Source organism: Physeter macrocephalus, chromosome 4 (genome assembly GCF_002837175.3).
Source record: "Physeter macrocephalus isolate SW-GA chromosome 4, ASM283717v5, whole genome shotgun sequence".
Taxonomy (NCBI): domain Eukaryota; kingdom Metazoa; phylum Chordata; class Mammalia; order Artiodactyla; family Physeteridae; genus Physeter; species Physeter macrocephalus.
In genome coordinates, this window is record NC_041217.1 from 40,421,370 (window position 1) to 40,448,643 (window position 27,274).

Consider the following 27,274-nt stretch of genomic DNA (forward strand, 5'->3'; position numbering starts at 1 on the left):
CACGGGTTCGTGCCCCTGTCCGGGAGGATCCCACATGCCGCGGAGCGGCTGGGCCCGTGAGCCATGGCCGCTGGGCCTGCGCGCCCGGAGCCTGTGCTCCGCAACGGGAGAGGCCACAGCGATGAGAGGCCCGCGTACCTCAAAAAACAAAACAAAACAAAAAAGAGTTTGGGATTAGCAGATACAAACTACTATATGTAAAATAGATAAACAGCAAGATCCTAGTGTATAGCACTGATATATTCAATATCCTGTAATAAACCATAATGGAAAAGAATATGAAAAAGTATGTGTGTGTGTGTATATATATGTGAATTACTTTGCTGTATACCAAAAACTAACACAACATTGTAAATCAAGTATACTTCAATAAAAGAACAAATGTGTGTTAAGCCTTATAGACAGTATGACTATAGTTAACAATTCTGTCCTACATATTTGTATTGCTAAGAGAGTAGATCTTGAAAGTTCTATTACAAGAAAAAAAATTTTTGTAACTGTGTGGTGACAGATATTAACGAGACTTATTATGGTGATCATTTTGCAATGTATACAAATCAAATCTTTAGGTTGTACACCTGAAACATAATGTTAAATGTCAATTTTACCTCAATAAAAATTAATTTTTAAAAATATGTTAAGCAATTGTTGAAGGTTGGGTAGTGTCAGAGAATGATAGAAGAACAGAATCCATGGAGTCTGATCTTGTTATATCTTTGCTATTAACTCTTTATGTAACTTCATGAATGCTTATTACATGTCAGACACTATTCTAAGCAATTTATGTAAACTATCTTATTTCATTCTTGCAATCACTTTATTGTCCTGAGACAGAGAAATATCTTACTCAAGATCACAGAGTGGTAATAAGGATTCAAAAAGGGGCACTTAACTTCAGAGCCCAGGCTTTACGTAGAGCATTTATCCTTTCAGTTTTTCAGTGTACATATATGCACACTTTAAAATTTTTTAAATTGAAGTATAGTTGATATACAATATTATATTAGTTTCAGGTGAACAACATAGTGATTCAGTGTTTTTAGAGATTATACTCTGTTAAAAGTTATTACAAAATAATGGCTATAATTTCCTGTGCTGTACAATATATCCTTGTTGCTTAAATTTTTTTATTTGAACTATTTCCTAACTTAACAATATTTTACAATTATTCCCAAGTTGTGTTCTTTTATATATGATTATTAATGGCTGCATATCATTCCTTATTAAGGCTGTACCATAATTTATATAGCCATTTATGTCATTTACAATTTTTTCCAATTAAAATGCTTTGACGTTCTCTCTTGTAATCAGGTCTTTTTGCACATCCCTGATTATTTCTTTAGGACAAATTCCTATGAGTGGAATTGTTGGACCAGAGCAATCACTTCTAAAGCAGTCAGAGTTAAGCAGATGGAATTAAGGCAAAGCAACATCAGCTGACGAAAACACTTTAATGTCTCACTCTAAGCCCCACCTTCTCCGCGCCAACCCTATAGCAAAGGGCAGTGCTCAGATTACTGGTGGCTGTGGAACATAAGAGCCTCCAATGCCAAGATCAATAAAATGTCTTTCTGCTGGTATGTTCAGCTTTCCGCTCTGGTTTAGTAGGATTTCTGCCCTCAAGGCCTTTGGGGATGACCTACTCCAGGGTTTGCGTCATGTAAAATTACTTGGACTCCATTAAGGGACCTACAGGACAATCCCACTATCCCTCTGTAGGGTCCTTTCTCCCACTTTATACTACACAGTTCAATCCAATAGCTTCAGAACAGCACATCTGTATTCTCTCTTAGAGAGATTCATTTTTTGTTGTTATTGTCAGGTAGGTTTTAGAACTGATATCCACCCTATTATCAATAGCATAACAGATCTGGTGTCACTACAACTCTTCAAACGTGACATACCTCGCCGTTCTGTTAATCCTGGACCTGTTAGAGAGGTTACAAATCAAAGAAGTCTACCTAATAATGGTTATTGGGTACATAAGTGTCTCGCAGTTTTGAGTTAACTGGTAAGGCTGTTGAAAGGTGCATGATTTACGTCTATCTTGTTTTTCTTGGCATATGAATCCAGAGCTTCATTGGTTTTAAAACAGTTTCACAAAATGCCGGCGGAAGGAATCGATTACACAAGGTTCCTCCTTCTTAAGTAAGATACAGTAGCACGAATACTTACTCGCGAGAAAAATATAGAAAAGTGAATGTTTTTCTTCATCTTGCTGAAAAAAATACTTTAACACTAATTAAAACCTAAATTTAATCTGTGAGAAGCAATTTATTAGAATACTATCAAGTAAAAAGAAGAGAAAGTGTCTTCAGTGGGCGCCCGGATAGCTCAGTCGGTAGAGCATCAGACTTTTAATCTGAGGGTCCAGGGTTCAAGCCCCTGTTCGGGCGCTTGAATTTCATTCGTTTTTTTTTTTTTTTTTTTCTTTTCTCAAGTACTAGAAACCTGAAGGAAAAAAAATTCCTTCCCGCTGGGAAACTACCATGCAAAACCTCCATACTCGCCAAGAAATTGAGTGATTTGGGGGTAGTCGCTTCTTTTTCTTCTCTGAGAATATGTTTATTTAGCATACTCTGAAATCAGTGAAAAATGAAATTGATTCGATTTAAGGTAGAAGTACGCTGTGGCATTGAGATTTTCGTATATGTAGTAAGCTAAGAAAGGCACAAGAAAACAAAGGAACGCCCAAACAGGGACTTGAACCCTGGACCCTCAGATTAAAAGTCTGATGCTCTACCGACTGAGCTATCCGGGCGCCCACTAAAGACACTTTCTCTTCTTTTTACTTGATAGTATTCTAATAAATTGCTTCTCACAGATTAAATTTAGGTTTTAATTAGTGTTAAAGTATTTTTTTCAGCAAGATGAAGAAAAACATTCACTTTTCTATATTTTTCTCCATTTACTTAATACATGTTTTCTTCAAGTTCTTTCATAGTTCGTGTTTTGTAAATTTCCAATATTTACTAAGCTCTCTAAAACCAAGCGGTACTAAATTACAGAGATGGGCAACCAAGACGAACATTAAAAACTCAGACAGCTGCAACCTCTTTTTATTACAGTTCTTCTGTCTGCCATATATTACTTCCCTGATAGGACTTCTTAATTGTAGTTATATTCTACTGAACCAGATTACAGTATTTTTCCCATATTGTTAATGAACAATATATTTCCCTTCACTAGATGATGTAGCTGTTAAACAAGCATTCCTTAGCACAAAGAAGGAAAGATACATTTGATTCATGAACAGAGGAGCTAAGATAGGAAAACAGCAGAAGTGACTGTGGAAAGGTGGGTGTGAATTTAGATTGAGAGAAAGAGAGTTTAGACCTTTAATTTAGATTTTGATTCAATTTTTGCCTTTCTCCCTCTTCCCGGCAAGTTGCAGTTTTCAAGTCAGACTCACAAGGTGAATCCTTCTAAAGCAGTATAAGTGTGTACCAGTGGAAGCAACGTGGAGTATTAAGAATAAAAATCTCCAGATCAGCCTAGTTTTTCCTAAAATCAACTTCATCAACCCTGACGCATAGGGTGTGGAACACAGGATTATGAAATTTCAAGACTGATAAGGGAATTCATTTTTGTTTCTGGGAACTTGAGGCTTCTGAACACAATGAACAAAATTGCCCAGCCTCAGTTGTAGGAGTTTGTTTCCTACAATTGTCTGATTCTTTTAGAACAAAGACTAACAAACTGTGTGATCCTAAACAGGCCTGGGTTTCCACATCTATAAAATGAGGGAAATTGATTAGATGACCTGTAAGATACCTTCTAAATCTAAAATTTTACTACTCTGTTACATTTCCCACTGTGAATAAGATTAAGGAATAGACTCAAAATGCAGCAGGAAAGAACAATTTAACTGAACAAACATTTATTGATCATCTATTATGGCTTAGGTTCTGTGCTGGCTCTAGAGTCAGAGATATATAGGACACGGATCCTGTTCACAGTCTAGGCAAGAAGGCAGACGTTTAAGCAATTAATTTTTAAAAAGTAATAAATGCAGTAATAAGAATTCAAGTGCAGGAAGTAGCAGGAGATGAGAATGGCCAGAAAAGCAGTAGGTATAAAATGAGGACAGGGGTCCTTAAGTTTTCAGGATCGGAGTTGAGTTTCAACAAGTAACTGTCAGAGGTATGCAGAGGAAATTGTAATGAGCCAGACAGGCATTTATTCAGACATTTTGAGCACTCATGGGTTAGATACAGAAAAACTTTTTGCTCTGTTTGTTTGAATGAGATGTGGAAATGTATTATACCTAACTTTTTTTTTAAGAAAGGGAAATGGTGCCTGTCCAGTGTCCTAAAGGGGCAGAAATAAAGTTTTTTTTTTCCTGCCCAATGGCTTTGTTACATCATATTCCCTTTCCTCCAGGATAATAAACCAGTTGTTTAAATACACTGAGATTAACTCATGAATTGCTTATTGAGTACCTATTTCCACAGCAGTGAGCTAGACACAGTGGGAAGGAAAACAATAAGTCTGGAAGGAAAATGAGGAATGAAAATAGTGTTTAGGGAATGGTGAATAAATTAATCTGGCTGGAATGGAGGGAGGTAGAGAGGAAGTGAGGGGTTAGAGACAGCTGACGGGGTTTATTTCAGTCGAAGGAGAATAATTTTATCATATAGGCAACGGCAAAGTTTGAAAGTCTAATTGAAATTTGACTTGTTAACATTGTAAAGTCCCACCTGAGGTAGCATGAACTGAATCTGCTTTTGCTATGTTGCGTTACAAAACGCCACCAAGTAGTGCTATCTTCCTTTTTAGCATGAAATCTTCCTGTGTGCTTCATCAAGCTTCTCATTCACATTGACTATTGAAATTATTTCTCCCACCAGAGGGCAGTCTAAACTCACAGATTCTATATTTGTGGAAACCCCCCCGCCCCCCCACCGCAAGCTAAATTTCTCCCACTAATTTTTAAAGCGACGCTCTTTGCTCTCCTACTCATCAGACTCAACGGTCTTTGAAAATCGCCATCACCTCTGTATCAGAGCTGGGAAAGGGAGGAAGAAAGGGGTCCCCAAACCAATGCCTAATGTAACTGCCTACTCAGAGACCCAGTAGTTCACCATCACTGTATACAGTCTTTGAAGTTTGAGACCAATACAAGGTACTGAGAAGATGCGTGGTACAGAGAAGTTGTTCTGAAAAGTCTCCTTTTGTGTTTTTGGCCTAATAACTCCAAACTGAGAGCAGCCTGGGTTTCTGGTGGGCCATCCAACCTCTCTCCCACTACCCTCCTCCCTGAGGACACAGCAAGGCTAGCAACTCAAGAATCTCGCACAGCACCTAGAGCTCAGACACTGACTTCCTTGTCATTCCAAAGGGCATTTTCAGCCCTGCCCTCCTGGATGTCTCTGCTGCACTTGTGTCCCCATCCCTCTCTCCTGACACTTTCTCCTATCCTCCTTTCTGACACTCTGAGGTCTCATTTCTTCCTGCTATCAACCTGGCTATTTCTTCTCAATGATCTCTTTTGCAGGCCTCTTCCTTCCTCTATATGCCCACCTGGGTGATCTCATATATGCCCATAACTTTGTGGATCATCTATGAACTGAAGAGTCCAAAATTGATATCACTTGTCCACACCTCTACTTTCAATTTAGTTTCATAAATCCAAAGTCGGCTAGATATCCCCACCTAAACATTCCAGAGACAATGCAAATCCAACATGTCCAAAATTAAAGTCATGGTTGCTCCCCCCACACCTGGGCCCTGTCTTACTACAGTCCCTCATGTAGTAAATGGCACCACCTACCACCAATTCCTAAGGCATCAAGTGGGAAGTAATTCTACATTCCTCCCCCTCTCTGATGATCTCTACATTCAATACATTATCAAATATTATTGAGTTTTGACTTCCTGACTCTCTCTTGTATCTGTCCTTTCCTTTTCACCCCCCCGCCCCAGCTTTGAGATTCTCTGATCTTGAACTCTGAATGTAGACACGGCCTCCTTGTCGAGCTCCAAGCCAGTACTCCTAACCTAGCAGGATGCCAATGGCATACTCCAATTTGAAGAAACAATTTACAAAGGGCTGGCAGGGTATAGGACAACCACAAGGAACAGTGTGCAGTACCCGGGAACCAGCAGGAAAAGGAGTTTCCACTCCCTGGCTTGAAAGTCAAAGGAAGGGAGTAAGTGATTATGTAAATTAAGAGAGAAGAGGAAAAGGAAGAGGGAGGGAGAGGGGCTGAAAGGGAGGGGGAAGCACCTGGAGGGAAGCTGTGATCGTTGGTTGAGGGTGGCAGCCATCCCACAGTGAATCCAAAGAGAAGGATCCTGAGGAAGAAATATCCAGACTTCTTTGACCTCCCTCCCTCCCACTCTCCTGCGGTGGCTCCCCACTGGCCCACCCCTTCTAGGAAGCCAGAAGGCCAAGAGTGGATCTACAGGGACAAAAGGAAGAAAGACATGCAGTGTGTCTTCCAAGTCCTCCTGTGTAATATGCACGTCACTGATCACATCACTCCCAGTCTACACGCTGGGTTCTCTGTCGCCTACAGGACAAACCTAAACTTTCTGATATGCCCTGGTTGCTCTTATAACACAAAATTTTCTCCCTACCAAAATGCTTTATAAAGCCTTTAATATGATCCCCCAGTGACCCAGGCAGGCCTGTTTCCTGTTGGCTCTTCCCTGAAGACTCTTCACTCCAGCAAATTTGGAGCATTGGTGGCCCTATGCTACTCTGTTCTCTCAGGCTTCTGAACTTAGCCTGATAACAGGCACACAGTAAGCTGTCACAAATATTTGTGTTGTGATCAAGCAGTGACTAAGTGAGTGAATGAATGCATGTTTTTATCCCCTGTGGCTCTCGAGGATCAGGAATAGCATCATGTAGACATCATGATACATGCAGAACGTGCTGCCTGCGGTCATCAAAATGGTCCATTACATTCTCTCCTTTGATCTTCACAACAGCCCTGAGTGGTAAGCGAAGCTGATGGAACTATTGATGCTCATAGGGTGAATTGGACTACCCAAGGTCACGGCACACTGAGTAGAAAAGAAACAGGAGCCTCTGTCACATCTCCTTTCATGAGCTTCTCCTCCCATTGTCTCATTCAAGGTTGCCTGCAATTAAGGGTCCTTTGCATTTGCCCAGATTTCACTTTATATGAGAACGGAACAATATCCCAAGAGATCCTTCTGAATCATGAACTCACTTTTTATATTGCTTTCTTCCCCTACATAGGACTTCCTCTGGTTATTCAAATTCCCTTCCCAACAAATATTTATCCTCCTTTGAGCTCTGGAGTCTCTCCCAATTCTATAAGTCTATGAATCTAAGACTTGTGTTGCGTTTGTTGAAGTCTCATATTAGTGAGGAAATTTTAAAAGGCCCCTGATCTTTTTAAAAAGGCCTTTCCGACACCCTTAAAAAAAAAAACCCACAAAACTCCAGTGAACCCAAAACCAGCTGGAATAGTAGCTTTTAACAAATATTTAAAAGCTACTAGGGGCAGCTTTGCAGAGAAGCTGTAGAAGGGGCAGGTTTGCAGATGTTTCCCTGGGAACCCTGGCTGCAGAGTCCTGGGTATCTGATCAGAGTCTGGGAGTCTTGACTGCAGGGGAGGGAGGCTGAGAACCAGGTGTTGATCATAGTCTGGCAAGAAAGAAGGAGGGCCTTGGGGGAGAAAAAGATTCAAGTTTTGAGGAAAATGTACTTTGAGATCGGAGATCATAGTTATTATGCAAACCAAATGCAAATGAGGATCTGGCCAACTATTTGTTTCTTTGGGTGGAGCCCTTAGGAAAATTCTTCTAGAGACCACTGCTCAAACAAAGGTACTGAGTCAAAATTTTAAATATAATACACTATGAAAGATTTTTTTCCCCTGCGATAGTTGGGTTGGAGGACCTACTGCCGCCGCTGCCCCCTCAGGTTGTAGATTGCTATTTACTGGGGCTCGGGTCAGAAGACCCGCTAGGGCGAATAGAAAAACGAATGAGTTTGAATGTGCAAAGCGTCGAGACAGCTTCCCCCTACCGCCACCTCCATCCTCAAGGTAGGGGCTCTTTCCGGCATCTCTATCTTAATGATGGGGGGAAATTCCGCAAACCGATAACTGGACCTCAAAACTCTGTCATTTCCAGTAGAATGATTTGCCATTCATCTGACACAGAGCAAAGGGGTCCCAGCAGGGAAAAGTAACGACCATCTGCAAAAACCCTCACGCAAGTGGAAAGTGGAAATCTTGGCTCTTGGATTCCCGAAGCACAACTTGACGCCAGCGCTTTTCTCTTCCCCCCACGCACTGGGAGGGAAGGGAGGGAAGGAGGGAGGGAGGGAGAGGAGGAGAGGAGAGGGGAGGGGAGGGGAGGGGAGGGGAGGGGAGGGGAGGGGAGGGGAGGGGAGGGGAGGGAGGTCAGGGTTCCAGGACCCGCCCCATCCTCCCGCTCGCGGCGCAGTGGGCGCTGCGGGCTGGAGCCGCGGCTGGCGGCTGCCTGTCCGGGCCGGGTCTGGCCGAGCCTCACGTCTCCGTGCAGTGCGCCGGGTCTCCGGGAGATGGCTTCTCCGCTCTCGCCCGCTGCTCCCGCTATTGTCTCACCTGGGGTTGCCTGACTCTGCGGGCTCGCTCACGCTCTCGGCCTAGAGGACTCCCCGCCCCCGCCCCCCCGCCGCTGCGAGCTGGTCCTCGCGCCCTCTCCTGCCTCTTCGCTGCCCCGGGAACCCTGGGGCCGGCGCCCGCCGCGTGCAGCCCGGAGGGGGAGCGGCCCGGGAGGAGGCGGTGCGCGGCCGCCTCGCGTGGGTGCCGGAGCCGCCCGGAGCCGTGGAGCCAGCAGCCCAGGTCGCCGAGCACACGACACGTCGGGTTTTGCAGGAAACCCGCAGTGATCACAGGTAAGACGCGCACCCAGCCGAGAGCACCGGCCCGGGGTCTGCAGATTTCCCGCAGAGTGGAGCGAGCGGAGGTCAGGGGCTCTCCCTCCAACATGGCAACAGCCGAGGGGCAACAATGGAAGGAACCGAAGGTTCCCGGTGGCGGGACGCAGACGCGGTGGGAACGGAGCCCCAGTCCCGCGCCGAGCAGGTTGCCAGCCCCCACTGCCTGCCCGCTCCAGAGGTTTCGGGGCGTCTCGGACCCCGGGCACACTCTTCCCCACCCCTTTTCTTCTAAACACACTTCCTGGCTCCCAGCTGCTGCAAGGCGACCTGAACCAGCCAGTGGTTTGGGTATTTGTTTGTTTAAAATGCGAAATAAAAAGCAAAACCTGCCCTGAAGTGAGGGTGGTGGGGGGGTGCTTTCTCTTAGAGTGGGTGGGAAGTCAGCATCTAGCCTGGGAAATATATACATTTTTTTAGCCAGATGGATAGTAGAATTGGCTTCTCCCTTATAAGGATACTGCAGCAAAAGGAGAAAGCTTGGGAGAGGGAGAGGGGCCCTCAGGCCTGAGTTCCGGAGCCTTGGGGGAGGCGCTGCTCTCCTGGCCTGTACTTGTCTCTCATTTTCAGCTCCGACATCGGTGGCTTTGATGTTGGGGAGCAATCGCAGCTGCAAGAAGCCCAAGGGAGGCTGCCAAGCTGGGGTGGGGTGGGGTGGGGTAGGGTGGGAAGCCCAGGGGCTTGGCAGGTTCCTGGTTTGTGGGAAGAGGTTACCAAATGTATGAGGTTAGTGCACACACCCTAGTTGGCTGAGGGGCGTGTGTGAAGAATCTGCCATTGCTTGTGCTCCTTCAGGCCAACCTTCTCTCTCTCCATCTCCACCCCCTTGTGGGGTCTTTGTGACTTCCCTGCCCCAGTCCCACCAGTCGTGCCTGGGGTGGAATCTCTATTGTCTCGGCTGCCCTGATGTTTTTTCTCAATTCTGTTGGAGAATTTTGTACCCTGTGCAGGCTGGACCCAGCATGGCCCAGATTCCTTAGCACACAACTACCCAGGGTCCCAGAAGTGGGCCAACATGCCCCTCCTTCTCTCTCTAAACTACCTGACTGTCTGGGTTGTGGCCAAGCAGATGTGAGTAATTTGCACTGAATTCCAACCCTGTGTCTGTCGCTGAATGAAAACTTACTGTATTGCTGCACTAGGCCTTGGAAAGATATTGGAAGAGAAATGGTCCAGGGCGTGGCAAGCCTGATCCCCAAATACTCCTCCCTCCCCAGTTCTAGCTTTGGATCCCAGAACAGAGAGGTTATGATGCTTCAGAATTGAAGCTTCTTCAGAGCCTGGCGGTCCCATCTGGGGTTGTGTCCTTGGAAAAATTAAGTTGAGGCACAGTTTATAGCTCTGCCTGGCCGCCAGCGTCTGAGGAGATGGTGGCTCTGAGCCGGAACCCTGGACTGAAGCTGTGGCTGCTTCTCCTTTGGCCTTTGGGTGAGCCAAGGTTTGATTTCCATGGCTCTGAATTTACTGCTGAGTGTGCATGGGTGTGTGTGTCTGAATCTGATCAGGCTCTCAGCCCTGGCCAGAAGGGAGCTTGTCCATTTCCATCTCCCTGGAAGCATTGGTGAGGGAGGCCCACGGGGTGTGCTGGGGTGAGGAAGGTTCAGTTTATCTGGGTCCTCAGGCTTTTCCCTGGGGTTCTCCTTTGGGATTATCCTGGAATACCTGGAATACCTGTGTCCTTGGCCATGGTGTAGTGGTGCTCTAGCAGATACCCCACACCCTTGTGGGCCTTTGGTCTCCTCTCTGTGGTTTCCCCACCGCACCTAGGCCTGGCCCTTTGCAGGCATCTCATGTGTATGGTCATTCAGCATGGACAGCCCTGCTAGCCAGCAGGAATAAAAATGAGGGATCTCTGTTCCCTTTGGGGGTTTGTAACTGGCCATAAACTTCAGGCTCCTCATGTTCCCAGGATGTGAACTTGGACGTGATAATGCGGAGTAGTAGAGAAAACAGTGGATGGGTTCAGCGTCAGGAGGCCTGGCTTCCTAGCTGTGTGAGCATGGACAACTTGTGAACCTAAGACTCAGTTTGCATACCTGTAAAATGGTGAAAAAAATACCCTTGGCTCGTAGGATTGTTTTAAGGATGAAATACACTGCTTACCATGAACTGAATAAAATCATGTATGCAAAAGCACTCTGAAAACTGCAGAGTACTATACAAATGTAGGTTATTCATCCTGAGTTTAGTCTCAGTAATGAGGGAGGGAAAGTTGGTGGGGATGGGGGGGGGGGGGGGGAAGAAAGAGATATGAAATAGAGAATGTTCCGGAACCTTTCTTTTCTGACTAAGGGAAGAGTGATATGACAATGCCAAGGTAACTATTCTTTGGGTATTTCTCTTTAAAGGGTTGGTAGAATGGGAACTGGGAGAGAAGGGAAATCTGCTTAATGATATTTGTAGGAAATCAGGGGGAGACATACACCCCCAAAGGCTGGCTACTGTCTATAGACAGGGTAGTACTGAGTTGGCAAATAATATAATAGCTGACACTTACTGATGTCAGCCAGCTAGTAAATGACAGAGAAGAGATTCAAAGCAGGCAATCCCACCCCAGACCCCGTGCTCATAACCTGGGTGCCACTCTCAGGGAGATATTGGGTCTTGGGAGAAGAAAAAGGGGAAGCAGAGTTACAGAATTCATTCATACTGGATTCCTTGATTTGAATGCTTGTGAAATGTCACCAGACTGGGACATACCTTAGATAACAGAGGCCCTGGAGGGCAAATTTCCTCCACCTAGCATAGTAGGTCCAGCATGGTACCTCCTTAATTATTGCATTTCCTATGATCTCATATAGCTTTAGAATTGGAAAGTCATTTTCCTACAAAGAAATGACTCTCCCAAGGTCACATGATTACTAACAATGCTGGAACTTGCCCCACAGATCACTTTACTACTAATGAAAGGACCTATCCTTTGGCACTTTAGAATGTACCTATCAGTGGCCTATCAGTTGACCCTCTCATTGTTGGGAAATTCTCTTCTCTCATGGTGATGGAATTCACTGTCCTCAAATCTCGATTTTGTTAAAGAGATTAAGGACACAGGACATCAGTGTTGGGGCAGAGGCTCTTGAGGTATGGAGAAGGAAGAGGAGAGGGGCTCCCAATAGCCCTAAGGCAGAATACAGAATCTTTGACTAGGGATCTTTAGCAATTCATCCTTCATCTTCCTGAGAACTTCCTGTAGTAGGTGTAGTCTTACCTAGCAGAGGCTTCATAGTGTTTCAGAGAGAAGCCAAAAATCATTTGCTTCTTTGGAAACTCTTTTCCTTCCTCTTTAACTTTCACACCTGCCACTCTTCTTTCTCGAAAACATTGTTCAACTCCCTTCCTCCTGGACCTTTCTCTCTGAACCCTAGCCATCCCTAGTCACTGTGAGACTAATCTCCTGGGCAGTGGTTTCTTTTCTGCTTGGCAGTTCTTCCCATCATGCTTTGTGCCTCCTTCTAAGTCTCTGCCCCATGGATCCTGTCTTACAGGTTAGCTTCTCTTTCTGTATCCTCCCCACAGTGGAGGTGGGTGCCAGGCATGTGAGCTGTTCACACATGTTCCCCAGGCCCACCAGGAGTAAGCTTGCATGGAGGCAACCTCTCCTGCCAAGTTTTTCCTCTCTTTCTATCTTAGTCTACTTGGTACCCTTGACAGCAAACCAGAAGGCACAGAGTGAGGGGAAAAGAATAGAGAGCCAAGGAGATTCCATTTTGAGGAAATAGTACAGTTTGCCTTGCTAGGGCGAAGAAATAGATATGAGCTCTTCCCGTCTCGGGTCCAAATTAACCTAGAACCCAGATGGGCGTAATGATGGAGCCCTGCCACTGTTGAGACATCTCTGAGATCCCCACTTTTCTGAAAGCAGAGTGTCTGTCACATTCCTGACTTGCCATGCTGTTGTGTCTTCCAAAGGGTAAAAGAAGTTAAAGTACTAGGAGCACTATTACAGTGCATTTAATTCTGACCCAAAATGGAGAGATTTTTTGCAAATTGGATATTATGGGAACCTAGGAGAAGGCAACTATATTTTCCCCAAAATATTATAACCAGGGTGTCAGATTTTCACTTTAGAATTCAATAAGGCAGATTTCTTCCTTCCTTCCTTCCTCCCTCCCTCCCTCTCTCTTTCTTTTCCTTCCTTCCTTCCTTTCTTCCTTCCTTCCTTCCTTCCTTCCTTTCTTTCTTTCTTTCTTTCTTTCTTTCTTTTCTTTCTTCTTCCCTCCCTCCCTCCCTCCCTCCCTCCCTTCCTTCCTTCCTTCCTTCCTTCCTTTCTATTAAGAGAAAAGATGGATACAGTTCCCTGACAAGAGACTTTGAAAGATAGAGTGGTTCCAAAGGGTTGGCAATTCTCTGAAGTACAATTTTGATTATGCTGTTGTAGATGGTCCCAACAAGGAAGGCAAAAAGGAGCCACTTGAGGAAAAGTTCAACTACCAAGAAAGGCAAGAGCATGTGATAAAGAAGAATAGCCACCAGCACTGAGTGTCTGTCTACCCGGAGCTTTTCAAATTTTATCTTAATTCCACAGCGCCCCCCCAATCCTTGGAGGAAATGGATGATAATGAAATTGTCTCATCCCCATTTGCAGATGGGAGAACTGAGGTTAAGCTTAGGTTTAGATTCAAACCAAGATTAAGAAACATGGCTAAGATTGTACAACTAATGAAAGAAGAGCCAAAGTTTGAGTGTAGGTCAGGATACCTCTAGAACCCGTGTTCCTTCTGTGCTACACTGGAGGGACCTGTGAGGAAAAAATGTCAACGAGGCCCAAGTTCTGCATGAGATGGGACTTCCCCAAGAGCCAGGTGACAGCAGCAAGTGTTCTTCTTAAAGTCGTCTGTGGAAGAAATGATCACAAGAGTAATGAAAGCCTGTCAGATAATGTTTAAAAAGAGCTCATCCATTCATTCAACAGATGTCTTTTGAGTGCTTACTTATGACTTTCGGTGCTTTCAGTGACTAGGACACACATCCTTCCAGAACGTATTGCTGGGCTGGGAACATAGACAAGTGAGTAGGCTGGGTGTAGGGGGTGAAGTACTGTGGGGTGCTTTGAGAACTCGTAAGTGGCCCATTTAGGGTGGTCAGACCTCCTGGAAGAAATGAAATGTTAGCTGAGATCTGAACAATGAGTAGGCATTGGGGTGGGATGGGGGATGAAGGGAGAGGTGAAAGAGGTGGAGGGAAAGTAGTTTAATTTGGCCAGAGGCATTGAAGGAGTTTGCATCTTACCTTTTATTCATCCATCCATCACCCGTTATGCATTGAATGTACACGATGAACCTGACACTCTCCTCAGCGCACAGCAGTGAAGAGGACAGACAAAACGAACTGCCTGGAACAGTGCCTGATACGTGGCAAGGGCTCAGTAAACGGTGGTGGTCACAATTATTCTATCATCTTCCAATAGCAGGTTTGTGCTAAACCCTAGGGATACAGACTTGAGTTCAGCATGGCCCCTGACCTTGAGGTAACCACATTGTACTCCAAAAAATGCAAGTGAACGGATGAGTTTCTTTACATAGTGAGGTAATTCTATAAGCTCAATATGAGTCACTTGTCCTGTGGCTGCCCCAGGAGTTGGTGTAATCTTGGGCAGCATTTCATAAAAGTATAGAAGCTAGGACTAGAGTGCTTAATATTTTGGGGGTCTCTAAATTCTGAGGGGCTAATAAATCTAATAAATTTAATAAATGAATCTAATAAATGCTATGGAGTATCGATCTGGAAAAACCAATGACAATTTTGCCGTCCTCATTCAGCTTCAGAATCTCTGACGCTACAACGGGGAAGTGATAACTCTTCTCTGGATTGGTCAGACCACCCTCAGAACACAGTATTTAACAGCTCTGTGCCACGTGTAAAACATTATATTGAGCATTGTGAGGAAGACAAAGATAAATAGGAGGTAATTTTTTTCGTAAGATTGATGGGCTTATATCTATACAGGGCTTTGTAACTATAAAGTACCTACATGGGTAGGTTGTTTTCATTCTAATCACCAGTGGGGTAATACAAAACAATATAAATGCAGTGGGATACATTAAAAATTTTACAGATGTCCAAAAGAGAGCAAAGTCACTTTCAGTCGTAGGAGATGAAAGAAGGCTCTAATGTAAGAGCAGGTATTTGTAGAGGACACTAGCATGAGTGAAGTTTTGTGGGAAAACATGGGGCCCTGGAGAATGGTTAATAACCATCAGCGTTTTGGGGGGCATGCAGGGGACTGGGCTGGGACTCAGTGTGGGGGGTCTTGAGGACCTGATAAGGAAGGGGAGAGACGAAGTTTTTCATTGCAAGAATGACATGATCAGAGTTGTGCTGCAGGATTCCCTGGCACCGGAGTGCAGATACCTGAAGGAGTCGGCAGGGGAGACAGAGAGGCTAGCTAGGACGCTATTCTAATGGTCAGGTAACAGAAAGGAATAATAATTTTTTGGTGCTTAAGATGTGCTTTCTAGAGGTTATTTCACTTAATGAAAGTAATCAGAATCTTGGAAAGGAATGGACCAGTTTGAGAGAGGTTAGAACAGAAAGGCTGAGGGACTTTCTTCCCTGGAGGATTTTGGGAACGGACAAGATTGGTTGTGGTTCAGTCTGGAAAGAGCACTTGAGTGGGAGTCTGAGACCTGCTTCCCGTTCCACTTCTGCCACTGACTACCTGTGTGACTTCAGGCAAGTCATTTTTCCCCTGCAGTCTTTGGTTCTCTTATCTGCAAAACTGTGGGTCTGGTTTTTAGGGTTTGTTTGCTTGCTTGCTTATTTATTTATTTGCTTGTTTTTTTCAGTGGCTTGAGACAGTGACACAGTGTGTTGGTGTTTGGGGAGAGCTTGGGGGTGTACCAGAATAGTCACCAATATCAGCTTGAACATTTGATAAAATGCAGTATGCCTGGGTCTCCATGGCAGGATGGGAAAAAGACCTCAAACAGTTTTGGCCTCAAACAAGATTCAGTTTAACTTTTTTTTATTTATTCTAATTTTATTTTATTTTTTTCTGGTACGCGGGCCTCTCACTGTTGTGGCCTCTCCCGTTGCGGAGCACAGGCTCCGGACGCGCGGGCTCAGCGGCCACGACTCACGGGCCCAGCCGCTCCGCGGCATGTGGGATCCTCCCGGACCGGGGCGCGAACCCGTGTACTCTGCATTGGCAGGCGGACTCTCAACCACTGCGCCACCAGGGAAGCTCTATTCTAATTTTAAATGTTATTTATTTTATTATTTGCTTATTGAAGTGTAGATGATTTACAACAGTTTGACTCAGTATCTTTTACTACTTGTGTGACCTTGGGCAAATTACTCAATTCCTTTTCTGTTTTTATAAAATAAGGATAATAATATGCACAGTTAAGGATTGTTATGAGGATTAAACAAGACAATACCTGGCACAAAATGCTGGGGTGGGTGGGGGAGGTCTGTTTCCTTCCTCCTCTTTCTGTGATGCTCGTATTCACTTAGCCTCCCTCTCTGTACGCCCACCCCCGCCCCGCCCCCCAAACTACCTTCTCTTTCTTTTCACCAAAACGAAGTGTGATACCCTGACTCCAGGCACGACAGTGGACATATCCGTGTAGTACTAATTTGCCAGACTTTGTAATGGAGTTTACATACATTGCAATGGTATTTCAGCAAGGTAGCTAAGGATGGTTAGTTCCATTATGCCTGCACATTCAGTCACATTCTGGCTACTCTCATTCAGCTTCAGGCATGCAGCTAATCCCTGCTGAGAATGGCCTCTGACTATTGCTACCCTGGTAGACCCCAACTGAGGGTCACATGGGCAAGGGCCCCCTGAAGGTGGGGCTGGTGGGATGTGAGTGTGCTACACTGAGCCAGGTGGGCAGCTGGTCCACTCTTCTGCTGAGTGTCCCCATGCTGGGTATAGACTTGGGCTCTGTCTCCCTTGGGACCTTCCCATGCGAGTGGGACATAGGAGATGGGAGAAAGGCATTAGGGCATATACAGGGCAACACAGAAACTGACACGACCCCTCGTCTACTCCCCCATCCCCTAGGTCACTTCCTATTTAGAAAATAAATCTTCTTAACCCCTCCATGTGCAGAGATGCAGAACAGTTGTGGTTTTTGGGTTTTTTTTGCGGTACGCGGGCCTCTCACTGCTGTGGCCTCTCCCGTCGCAGAGCACAGGCTCCGGACGCGCAGGCTCAGCGGCCACGGCTCACGGGCCCAGGCGCTCCGCGGCATGTGGGATCTTCCCGGACCGGGGCACGAACCCGTGTCCCCCGCATCGGCAGGCGGACTCTCAACCACTGCACCACCAGGGAAGCCCAGAACGGTTGTTTTAACACCATCCAAGGCAAATGCGTTGCTCTTGTGCCCCAGACACCGGCACCCCCATTTTAATCAGTCATGTCACCCACGCAGCATCAGAGTGTTTGGGAGACACTGAGAGAGTAAAAGAAGAAAGGACAGTTTGAAAGGGTTGACCAGGGAAGGTTTCTGAGGATCTTGAGTTGGGGTGGAAAGAGGAGAGAGAAAGCAGGAGGAAGAGAAAAGTGCCTCCAGCTGCACCCATGGCTTTTCAGGCCCTAAGAGTCAGGTGGGAGGGGCAATAGGACTGGGGAGTCTAGACCAGGGTACTGGAACTACCACTATGACAGGTCTAGGGAGTGACCAGGTTGAGGGGAGCCCTGGCTGGGATCCCCAGTGGTCTAGCACTGTCAGGGTCACTGCCCGCTTCCCAGTCCCCCCATCTCAGTATCCCTTTCCCTGTGGTTTGGGGATTCTGGACACTGAGGCCATCTCAAAGAGGATCTCATTTCTCAGTTCCCTCTTAGGGCCCTGCATCCTGAGTGGGGTTTCTCCTTTGACCTTGGTAAGAGAGAATCTGTGGTCTCCCCCAGGGTTCAGTGTCCTTGGCTGACCCGGAACAGGACATCTGTCTGGCCTGCTACCAGGAAGAGTGGAGTGGAACTTCATGGCTACTGGGTGAGGCCAGGCTAACAGCAGCCAAGGCCAAGTACTGGGGCGGTCAGTGACTTAAAGGGACAAGCTGCCTGCTGGGCAGCGCTTGGGGGGACTTGTGTCCTGGAGAGGGGCAAGAGATTCCTGGGGCTCAGGAACTGGGACCAGGGGAGGCCATGGACAGGCAAGGCCTATGCCAGAGATTCACCTCCCCTACCTTTTAATGGGTCATTTCTCCCAGTGCCACTAGAAATTTCCTTTACCACTTCCAGATTCCCTTAGGTTGAGCACCCCTCTCCTCAGACTCTGCTTTTTAAATGCAAACGTCTCTGGGAGGGACTAACACTTTGGCCTCTAACACCCCTGTGTAAATTAGTATCAGATGTTTGGTGGTGTTTTGTTTGTGTGTGTGTGTGTGTGTGTGTTTTTCTGGTCTGAAAGAAGGGGGCTACTTGAGAGCTGACACCCCTTTCTTTTCCCACCCTGGTTTGTGAGGACCCCAGGGCTTCTCCACTCTGCCCTGACCTAGGAAATAACACCTGTCCCTGAGGCTGTCCAGAAGCCCGGTGACCTTTGGGCAAAGGCCCTCTGGGCTCTTGTGTCTGGAGTCTCCTTCCCTGGCATTTCCCTCCCTGGTGCTCTCATTGCTGGCCCAGCCTGTCCCCGCATGCTGGAATGTGGACGGGGAAGGCCCAGAGCTGCCCCTGGAGCTTAGCGGTCCTGTTGTCCTTTTTCTTCTGGTTCAACTTTCCGTCTACTCAGAGGCAAAAAATATACAAATCAATTTTCACTGCAAAGTAAAGGAGCTGTTACAGTGGAGGATTACTGGACTGAATGTCAATATTATGACATAGTATGGGTGTGTTTCGTGTTTGGTAATTGCAATCATTGTTGCTTTTGTTGTGGTCATCCATTTACAATGCTTGGTGTCAGTTGATTTATCTCTTGTAAAAATAAAATACAGTGTGTGTGTGTGTGTGTGTGTGTGTGTGTGTGAGTTGTGGGAAAAAAATTATTAGATTTATAGATAGAATAAGATTTGTAGTCTGAACTTAAAAGCTTAAAGAAAAAAAATACTTCATTGCTTTAAAAACAAAAAACAAAAAACACAACTTTCCGTCTACTTTTCTCAGGCTTCTTTGCCAGTGGCACTAAGGCTGTCACCTCGTGGTGTCTAGGCCAGCTTCTTCTCCTGCTCTTAGGGAGCTAATGAGGGAGTGAGTCGGAGGGTGTGGGAAGGTGTGCAGTTCGTGTGATTACTGTGGCTTTGGGTCCCTGGGAGTGACTGCAGTCTATCAGGTATTTTCTTGATTTGGGGATTTGGCACTAATTGCAGATATTCTGTATTATCAGACAGCATGTCAAGATTGCTGGTTTGGGGACTGTGGTGGCAGAGGGGCAGTGGGCAGGGCTTGTGGACAGTGGCTCAGAGCCTCCCTACCAGGAGGGCGGGAAGGAGCTTGCCCTGGGCATGGTGTGGCGGCTGGTCTTTGCTCCTCCGAGGTTCCCATGGATGACTGGCTCAGTCTTTTTCTGCTCGACTGCCTTTTACCTTCTTCCGAGCCAAGCAGGTGGCTGTCAGCTGCCCACACAGCCTGTCCTTGCCCCCTGGCACAGGCAGTGCCACTACACTGGGGCTGCTGGCCCCACCTTCTCTACTCTGTAGAATTGTTCTGGGGACCAAGTCCCTCGGTCCTTCTCGTCCCAGGCTCTGGCACATCAGTGCCAAGTGTGTACTCATGGGATGGAGCACAGGGCTGGGGCCAGGGTTGTTTCTGAGGACCAGCACCAAGTAACCTCCCCACATGGGTTCTGTGGGCCCTTCCCAACCCTGCTGTGGCTCCGCCGTGAGACCCAGGGCAAAGTCGCTGACCCTTCGTGGGCCTCATTCTACTAGACAGTAGGACCCTGTCACGGAGAAGAGAGATTACCTTTTAGATGTCTAAGAAAGGTGCTACCAGAAAATAACCAAAGAATTGTTATAATTGAATGAATTGGAGACACTCCCTAAAGATCAGAGTGTTGATCCCAGCAAAGATGTCATTCTTTTGGAGGATGGTCTCACTGGCATTCTTCGGTAGACTCTGGTTAGTCTGATACCTCTGTGGTTACCCTGAGATACAACCCCATCCGCTTGCCATGGGGTTGGACTGTAATTTGATGTGCTGCTCAGGGCTGCCTCCTTCCTCCTTGCAGACTCTGATGGGTTAGCTCCACCTAGCTGTGAGGACCTGGGGAGTCTGGACCTGAGCCGTGGGGTGGAGGACATTGCCTCTCATCTCTCCCCTCCGGTGAGTCCTCCAGGCAGAGCAGAGCCTTGCTGGCGTTTTGGGTCCGTGCTTTGGTGCCCCGGCTGGACGGGAACAGCTGTGACCTGCTTTCTGGATTCTGCTTAATGGGCTGACCTCCTCTAGCGAGTTTTCCCAGCCCACAAAGGAATCCTGGAGAACTGGATTCCAAAGGGCATTAGCTGGGGAAGCTGGACTGGAGATTCAGCTGGAGGTGACAGAGGCGACAGTCTGAGCCTTGCAGGAGCCCTTGGTTTGCAGCAAGCAAGTGGCACCGAGAAGGGCTGCTGTGTCCCCATGCCCCCTCCTCCACCCACTTTCTTACATCCTCCTCCCGGAGGGGCTTCCTTTATGCTTCAGGAGCCTACAGGACCTTCAGAGAGGCTAAGGTTTCCTAGATGCTGCTGTTTGGAAATGTCAGGTTGTTTTTCTCACGTGGGTGGGCTGGTGTGAACTTTGTCTGTAAAGAAGTTTCCTCAGGAGTCCTCTCAACTGGAGGCCAGATTATTAAGGGAAGGTCATCCTGGGAGCTCCTCTTTTCCTCTGCCGTCCTGTCCACCGCCTTTCTCTGGAGGGTCGAGGAAACTGGAAGAGTAATTCTTAACCACCGTGCTCCTTGGAGGAAACCCGGCCGATCTGAACTAGAAGGCCTGGTTCTTGGGGCTGCGGTGGCTGAGGGCAGGGGGTGGAGAAAGCAGGAAGTGTGGACCAGACAGAGGGGAGATGTGGCTGTCCTGGCTGCTGGGATGGTTCCTGGCCAAGACCTTTCTTTCCTTTTTGCCAAACGTTCCATGCAGCTGGTTGCCAGCTCTTGGTGCCGGTCTCTGCCATCTTAATCGCCAACTCTAGGAAGGAAAGTTTTGAGAGGAGCCACGAGCTGCCTCACCTCTTCCATCACTGACTCTCTTTGTACCCAGATCCCAAATCTACAGGGTGTGTGCTAGGAGCTGTGATCTCCAGGGATTCCATGGTGTGTGTGTGTGTGTGTGTGTGTGTGTGTGTGTGTGTGTGTGTGTGTGAACAGAACAGCTGCACAAATGGTTTCTGAGCCGGGACCGGGGACTCAGGACTCTGAGTGCAAACCCAACTGATGTAAGTAACTGTGTCACACAGCCTCCTGTCCCTCTGCTCTCTTAGGACCCAGAGAGCCCTTTATTAACTCTTGTGTCCACTTTGGCTTCAATGGGTGGAGAGTCCAGGGTAGGCCCAGGAAAGAGAGAAATGGAAAGTAAGTTCCAGTAGCAAAACTGAACCACATGGGGCTGCTTTAATTTGGCTGAGAGGATGCTAGAGAGGGGCTGTATGAGTGGGAAGAAAATGCAAGCAGTTATAGTCAGTCTCCTCACATTTGGAATTAAGTGAGAACCACACAGAGAGAACATAGTCAAACAAGAGAAAGACTTTGTTGGTGAGTGTGACTCAGTGATGGGCCTGACATCAAAGAAGCTTGTAGAGCTGTATAAAACCTGTAGGTTTTCAATACGGAAGCAGGGATCAGCTGCACATCTTGTTTGAGGCAGGGAGCTGACCTACTTGACTTATTGTTATACCTTCCTGCTGGAGGAGTCGTATTCCTGGCACAGGGTATGCTGACTTCCCTGTTGGAGCTGGGGCTGTGGGAGGGGAGAGGCGGAGCTGGGTAGCAGAGTGTGGAGTGAGGGGTGGGGGACGAGTACCTGGCTGCAAAACCAGTGGGATTTGGGGTCTGGGTAAGTGTGGGTGCTGGGGGTAGATAGGGGCAGGGTCCTCTCAGAAGAGAAAGCTCTGGGAGCCAAAGGGATTAAGTCCTTAACCCCTTGAACCATTCTGTCCTGAGAGGAGGTACTGAAGGTCTCTTCCTAGGGCAGTCCTAGAACTGAGTCATCTTCCCTTAGTAAAAACTACTAACAGGCTGGGGGCTTGAGACCCTCCATATTTTTCACCACCTTTCTCGATAGCTCTCCATTTCCCCTGCTCAGTGAAGATGGGTCAGGACATGCAAGCTTCCCTACTTTGTGCCCGAAAGGGGAGATTGAATTATTTATGATACATCTGTCACCTTTGTTAGACCGTAAGCTTCCTGGAATTGTGCCATGGTCACCTGAATACTTCTGGGTCTAGCATGGTACCTGGCACGTAGCTGGTACTCACCACCCATTAGCATCCAGCTCTGTGGCTCAGGATTTGGGGAGATGACCGAGACCCATTAGTCTGTCCCAAGCAGGGCAGTTCTCACACGGTACCCACCAGCAAGACAACATCGCTGGACCCTGGGGCCCCTCCCTCTCTGGCACAGGCACGGAACAGAGCCAGCTCACTTGAGGGAGTGCCCTCTCCTTTCTCTCCATGCTCTGACTCTGAGCCATTGTGTGGCTCTGCCCTGACCCCCTTCCTCCCCCGCTGACCTCCAGCCATCTGCTGGCAGCTGTGTGGGCTGACTTTGGTGCCGCCTAGACCCTGGCACCGACCTGCTTGGCCATAAGCATGCCCTCTTCCTTTACCAGCTGACTGCCTGGTGCTCTTTGGGGTTCCTTTCCCCAGTTCCATCCTGTCTTCCTGGTAGTCCTGAAACCTTAGTCTTTGGTGTCAAACTTTGCTGCACATCTGAATTGCCTGAGGGGCTTTGAAATGTTCAGAGTCCAGGGTCTCACCCCACTGAATCAAACCCTCCAGGAGGGGGGCCAGGAATTTGTATGTTTGAAGAACTTTCCAGATGATAATTACAAACATTCAAACGTGGACCCTATATTAGATAATATTATTGTTAAATAATAACAATTACAATTTAACGTATCGTCAACGTTAAATTTAGCTGGTATGCTAACTGGCATTGTGTTTACATCGGAGAATGTCCTAGTTCTGTAGAGATTCAGGCTGAAGTATTTAGAAGTGAAGTGTTTGCATCTTAACATTTGAAAATGTTAAGCAGAGAAGGAGAAAGTGTGCTCAAATGTGGGGAAATGTTAACAATTAGTGCATGCAGGTGGTGAAAGGAATCTGGCTGAAAATGGTCTTTCAGATGGTTTCCATCTACTTTCTGAGAGACGGATACTAGAAGAGAACACAGCTAGGGCCACCAAGGTGCACAACTCCAGCAGGCGCCATTCTCTTTGTTGTGGTAGAGGGTGTCATTCACGTAGAGTACAGCGTGGGTGCTCCGTGGAGTTGTGCGACAGAGCGGTACTGGCCCCAGCCTTCTCTTCCTGGATGAGCTGCACAGTAGCAAAGACCCAGGCCCTCGTCCACCCCAACTCTTTCCTGGGACCTACATGGATATTTGCTTTTTTACAGAATCCCTGGTAGCCCTTGAGGACTCAGGGAATAGAGAATTTGTTAACCCAGCAGAGCCTGTCAGGGAGGGAACTGAATTGGGGAAGAGAATGGGGGAGGCAAGAAACATGAGACTCTGATTCCTAAAATACTTTGTGTATCCCCACCCCTCCTGGAAGATGAAATTCGGGGCTGAGTTCTTAGCGGAAGCCAGCTCCCTTTAGCTGCAGGTGGTTGGGATTGGTTGCTCCTGCCTTCCCTCTTTCCCTCTCTGGATTTCCCCTGTGCCTGTCTGCTACCCTGAACCTTCACCCCACCTTAGGGGTGGCTCTCCCGGTCCTGGTGTCCTGGTCCTGCAGGGGATGCTGCTTGTCCTGCCTCCTCACCATGGATCCCTCAGCATCAGAGCGAGCAGAGCACTTTTTGGAAGGTGCCGCTGCCGGTGTAGCCCCGGGTGCAAGATGGGCTGGGCCTCCTCTGCACAGCTGACAGACAGTCTGGTGGTGTCCTGGCCCGGAGCCAGGGGGCCGGTGGTTAGAGAGGGGTGGCTCAGCTTTCCGGGTTTGAATTCCAGTCTGGGAAGAGCCTTAGGAGCTGGGCCTGCTGGATCTCCCTCGGGTCTTTTTGTTTTTTTCCCCTCAGCCGCGCCGGGTGGCTTGTGGGATCTTAGTTCCTAGATCAGGGATTGAACCCGGGCCCTCAGCAGTGAAAGTGCGGAGTCCTAACCACTGGACCACCAGGGAACTCCCCCTCAGGCCTTTCGTCTCTTTCCTCACAGGGCTAACTTTGGCATCCTCTGAGAAATATGACTGAAGGGAATCAATAGGTCAGAATCAAAGAATCCCAGGGCTGGAAGGCACTTTCTGTGGGGGTCTTGTCTATCTACCCACCTGCATTTACAGATGCTAAACCTGGTCCTGTTAGTTGAAACCCAGTCCTACCTTTGAAGGATCCCCAGGGAAGGACACTACCTGCATCCCGATCACACATCTCTATGTCTGAGAATTCTTACCACCAGAAAGCTCTACCCTTATATCCCAGTTGAAGTACATTTTTCTCAGTGGAAATGAGGTGATTTTGGAACTTGAGGATCTTAGTGGGAGATGAGAGATTCATACACATTTAATTTTGGATAAAATATTTCAAGATGACATTTGAGGTATATACAGGTTGCTGTTGGGAGCGTGAAGGTGGGGCGCATTGTTGAATCTGGAGGCTCAGAGAAGGCTTCTTGAAGAACTTGATGGCAGAGCAAAGTCTGAGCAGTTAGAATCACTTGGGAAGGGCGTGCCCTGGAGCAGGAAGATACTGCACGAAATCACGGGAGGTATCAAATACGTGGTTCTGAATGGTTGGAGATGAGAGGGAGATGGGGGCTGGTGATAAAGGCCTTGTAAAGGAATCAAATAGAGAGCCTTTGAAGGGGTTTAAGCAGAGAGTGAGATGATCAGATTTACACTTTAGAAAGAGCCCTCTGACTGCTCTGGGAAGCAAGCTTTAAAGAAGGAAAGATTAGGAGGAGGAAGGACTGTTTGAAGGCTATTGTAATAGCCCAAGTGGGAGAAAATACGGGTTTAATTAGGGCAGCAGCAGTTAGCATAGAAGGAAGGACTAGATTTGGGAAGTATCAAGAGGAAAAGTTGGCAGGCCTTGGTGATTGGATATGGGGTGAAAAGGAAGGAGGAATCCAGGATGTCGGGTTCCTAGCTTGGGAGACTGGATGGTGCCATTCACCCAGATGGGGAGCCGGGAAGGAGGAGAAGGTTGTGGGAAGGAAATAAGAAGGTGATAGTTCAGTTTTGGACATCTGGGGTTTGAGATATGGGTGGGCATATCAACTTGACGGGGGAGAGACACATTTGGAATCGATCAACACGCACGTGACGTGAGTGGGAGAACAGATGAGACTGTCCAGTGGGGTTGTCACATTAACAGAGGCTGAGAATGGAGTCCTGAGCCAACACCAATATTTCAGGGGTGGACAAAGGAAGAGGAGGACGATGACAGAGGTGGAGAACACGAAAAAGTAGTGTCATGGAAACCAGGGGGTGGAGGATGTAAGGAAGAAGGGAATGGTCTGAGAGCCAAGTGCAGCAGCAATGTCTGGGCAGATAGAAATGCCTGTGGAACTGGGTGGCCTGGGAAGATCCCACATGCCGCGGAGCAACTAAGCCCATGTGCCACAACTACTGAGCCTGCGCTCTAGAGCCCGCGAGCCACAACTACTGAGCCCATGCGTCACAACTACTGAAGCCTGCGTGCCTAGAGCCTGTGCTCCACAACAAGAGAAGCCACTGCAATGAGAAGCCCGCGCACTGCAACGAAGAGTAGCCCCCGCTCGCCGCAACTAGAGAAAGCACGCGCGGCAACGAAGACCCAACGCAGCCAAAAAATAAATAAAATAAATAAAAAAGAAAAAAAAGGAAGGGAGGCCAAATGCAAGTGTGGATAAGTTAGTAGGGAAGAGAGGCAGGAAGGCGAGAGAGAGATTATTTCCAATGGCCTTGGTTTTTCTCTTCACAGTGGTGCCTGGCTAAGGCCAGTGTTACTACTCTGCTTGTCCCAGCTTGGGGCTGAAAATACAGTCGTTCTCTGGATTAAAAGGCTTAATCTCAGTTCACCTTTGAGCATTTATCTTGTGTCTCCCATCGAAAGTACTAGGACCTCCTTTTCCTGGACCCAGTTTCCCAACTCCGGGCAGCCAAGTTTTGGGTATCTTCATCTGCGCATCCAATTCCTTTGAATTTTAAATAGCAAGACTCCCTCTTACCCTCTGTGGACAAAAAGTAGTCTATAAGGAGCTGTTGAAGCGTGGAGAAACTCAACAGGCAGAGAAATCGGCAGAGAGCCGCTTTGTTATGCCCTGAAGTTGGGCTTGGGCTCTTCCATTTTGGGGAAAATACTTCCTAAGACTCACTGAGCCAGCCTGTGTCTGATGGATGCACCAGGATCCTGGAAGGGCACCTCAGGTTAAGGGATACTCTTGTCCTAACTCGTTTGGGGTCTGATGGAACTTACCACCCACGAATCTATCTGAACTTTTTTCCTATTGATGCTTTCAATTTTCTAATCATGAGGAAGGACGTGCTTCATATGTTTGTTACCTGCTGGGTAACAGTACAATAAAATGAAGGATTTTTGATAATTTTATGAAATCGTGAACTTCGCAGTTGCTGGTGAGAAGGGTCAGAAACCACTTACCAAACACTCGCCTGCCCCAACCTAATCTGAAACACATACACACACAGGTCCCTGGTTCTCAGCTTCGGCTACAGACTAGAATCTCCTGGGGAGTTTTAAAAAATACCACTGCCCTACTGCAGACCAGTTAAATCAGAATCTCTTGAGAGTACCTGGGCTTCAGTACTTAAAAAAAATTCCCCCAGTGTTTCTAACGTGCAGCCAGGGTTGAGAACCACTGGGCCAGCTAGCCTTGTCGTTGCAACTGTGCCTTCAGAGCCTTTTCACGTCACGGCTTCTAAAGGAAAAGGGTACCAACACTGGAGTGAATGAAGGGGCTGCTCGTGGCCAGAGGCAGCTGGCTGGCAGGTGGCGGGTGTTATCTGCCTGTCTGGCTTCCTAAGGGCTGAGGGAAATCAGTATTTCGGCTCACCTGTACTCCATCAGGTGCCCGGGTCTCAACTGTTGGCAAGCTTTGTTTTATTGCTCATATCGGTGCATTTTGGGAGGATCCTAGTGCAGTCTGAGTAGCTGTTTCATAGGGCTTTGTTGTACTTTTCATTTATAGCTTTATTGAGGTATAGTTGACATACAATAAATTGTACATATTTAAAGTGTGCAACCTGATAAATTTTGACATATGTATATACCCGTGAAACCACAATCAAGACAGTGAACATTTTCCTCATCCCCAAAGTGTCCTTGTGCTCCTTTGCAACCCTCTTTCCACC

The 27,274-nt window shown here is 47.2% G+C and overlaps 1 protein-coding gene and 2 non-coding genes across 13 annotated transcripts in view; 2 read left to right on the top strand and 1 right to left on the bottom strand.

Annotated features, from left to right (window-relative positions):
* The first annotated feature begins 2,323 nt into the window (after window positions 1–2,323).
* On the top strand, window positions 2,324–2,396 carry TRNAK-UUU (transfer RNA lysine (anticodon UUU)). Its single transcript has one exon. It is a non-coding gene; the product is annotated as a tRNA-Lys (tRNA).
* A 292-nt stretch (window positions 2,397–2,688) lies between these two features.
* On the bottom strand, window positions 2,689–2,761 carry TRNAK-UUU (transfer RNA lysine (anticodon UUU)). Its single transcript has one exon. It is a non-coding gene; the product is annotated as a tRNA-Lys (tRNA).
* A 5,969-nt stretch (window positions 2,762–8,730) lies between these two features.
* Window positions 8,731–27,274, top strand: part of PIK3C2B (phosphatidylinositol-4-phosphate 3-kinase catalytic subunit type 2 beta) — a 60,505-nt gene continuing 41,961 nt past the window's right edge. For 4 of the 11 annotated variants that reach the window (XM_028488541.2, XM_028488547.1, XM_028488542.2 and 1 more), the window contains exon 1: window positions 8,736–8,863. The gene's annotated coding sequence lies outside the window, so the exon portion shown is untranslated. Of the gene's footprint in view, window positions 8,864–27,274 lie in introns of all 11 variants that reach the window. The other 7 variants (XM_028488545.1, XM_028488544.1, XM_028488543.1 and 4 more) reach the window with 4 other exon arrangements.